The sequence below is a fragment of the Schistocerca serialis genome, chromosome 6, assembly GCF_023864345.2.
Source record: "Schistocerca serialis cubense isolate TAMUIC-IGC-003099 chromosome 6, iqSchSeri2.2, whole genome shotgun sequence".
Lineage (NCBI taxonomy): Eukaryota > Metazoa > Arthropoda > Insecta > Orthoptera > Acrididae > Schistocerca > Schistocerca serialis.
The window spans coordinates 450901675-450903627 of record NC_064643.1 but is presented as its reverse complement, the minus strand read 5'-3'; positions in this window follow the sequence as shown (position 1 = coordinate 450903627).

Below are 1953 nucleotides of genomic sequence, written 5' to 3'. Positions count from 1 at the left end.
TGAATAGCGAGAACTGACACAGGTGAAAGTGTGCAAACAAACAGGTGTGTGTGTGTGTGTGTGTGTGTGGAGCGCGCCATATGATAAATCGCTTGTTAGGAAAAATGTTCTGGAAGCGGCCCTGAACTGACTACATGAATGTGTCCTTACCTATACTTCTTCACCGCCTAGTTTCAAATGCCGTCGATGCATGTATTACTGGCCCGAATCTAGGGGGCGGGGGAAGGGGGGAGGGGGGGGGGCAAGGCGAGGTATCTGCCTAGGCGGCAATTTCAGGGGGCGCCAAATTCAGATTCTCGAAGAAAAAAAAACTTTGTTTCACAAAGCGCCTAATATTCAGTGCACGTTGTTCTATCGATTATTCATATGATTTTCAAACGCATTCCTGTTGGTTTCTGAACATTTTTGAACACAAAAAAATGGTTCAAATGGCTCTGAGCACTATGCGACTAAACTTCTGAGGTCATCAGTCGCCTAGAACTTAGAACTAATTAAACCTAACTAACCTAAGGACATCACACACATCCATGCCCGAGGCAGGATTCGAACCTGCGACCGTAGCAGTCACGCGGTTCCAGACTGAAGCGCCTTTAACCGCACGGCCACACCGGCCGGCTTTTTGAACACATTCCTGTAGATTTTTGAACGAATCAGAAGTTGATTTTTGAATGAGTGCATAGTGTACGTGATATCTCTGCCAGGGGACACTCCGTTGCATCAAGGAAGAAAAGCTTTCCACAGACAAAAGGGGATGGAACTACATGAACTGAGCCGAATAAACCCGAACCGGTGATTGCCAATTGCCTTTTGTTTATGTGGTTGATTGGGTGTGCGAATGATGAACATTGTTGCAATTATTAGCAAAATCCACAGATTCAGACTACCAAAGTGGAAATAAACGAGTAAGAGGAATAACAGGTAAGAAAGATGACATATTATCTTTTCGGTGTATCCAAGAAAATGAAATTTTGGCAGAAAGTTTTGACAGATCTCTACACTGCTAAGGGCCAATTGCACAGTCCCCGGTTGGCAGGCGCTTCTCCTATTCTCGAGATAGCGCGAAAACGCGTTTTACGGACACGTAATAACGCCGACCCGGAGAATAAATGCGGCGTAACTAAATCGGTGATTCTGGCAGGCTCAGTAATATTATACAGGAGAATGTGCTTTGCCAGTGGCAGGAATAGTTACAGAATTAGTGATGAAGAGATTGTTTGCTAGAACGAGGAAGGAGAAGAAACTGGGACATCACTCAAATTATGTGAAAGAATATAACGAGTCCAAATTGATATAAAACTTTCGTACTACTACTACTTTTCGATCTCATGCTTGGAAAACTGGAACAAATTAATGAAATGTGAAACTATTTCCTAACATGAAACTTTTTGCTTGCAATAGGCATTTGATATGGGTACTTAATGAATTACATTCCGTCATGTTATATATGTAAATGAGGTAGATAAAAATGACCATTTGCGCTGAAACAGTCTTGCCTATTGGCGTGTATTTGCTGCAATATTAGACAGGCTTATTTCGTTTTGTCTAGCATACAGTGACAAAATAGACGTAATCAAATCGAGAAACCACACAGCACTTGGATATTGTTAGTATTAACAACATTTTCAGTATTAGACAACGGCATTTTGATCTTTCATGTAGCAAAACGGTTGACGAACTTTGATGAGGTAACAGATTCTTTCGCAGAAAGAAAAGAACGCCTTGTAAAGCTGCAGCAAGATTAGAGAGAAAAAATGCTGGAACTTAAGGAATGAAGAAATGTGTACTGCCTTGCTTGTGTCTTGTCCATACTGGTTTATGTTCCTTTATTTAATTTTATGTCTCACAAAAGAGAAAGTTATTAGTTAATAGGCAATAAAGAGTGCAAATTTTCTGAAGAGATCTTATTCTCTCTGCCACAGATAACCCCGCCTAGTATTAATTGTGTTTTTTTGA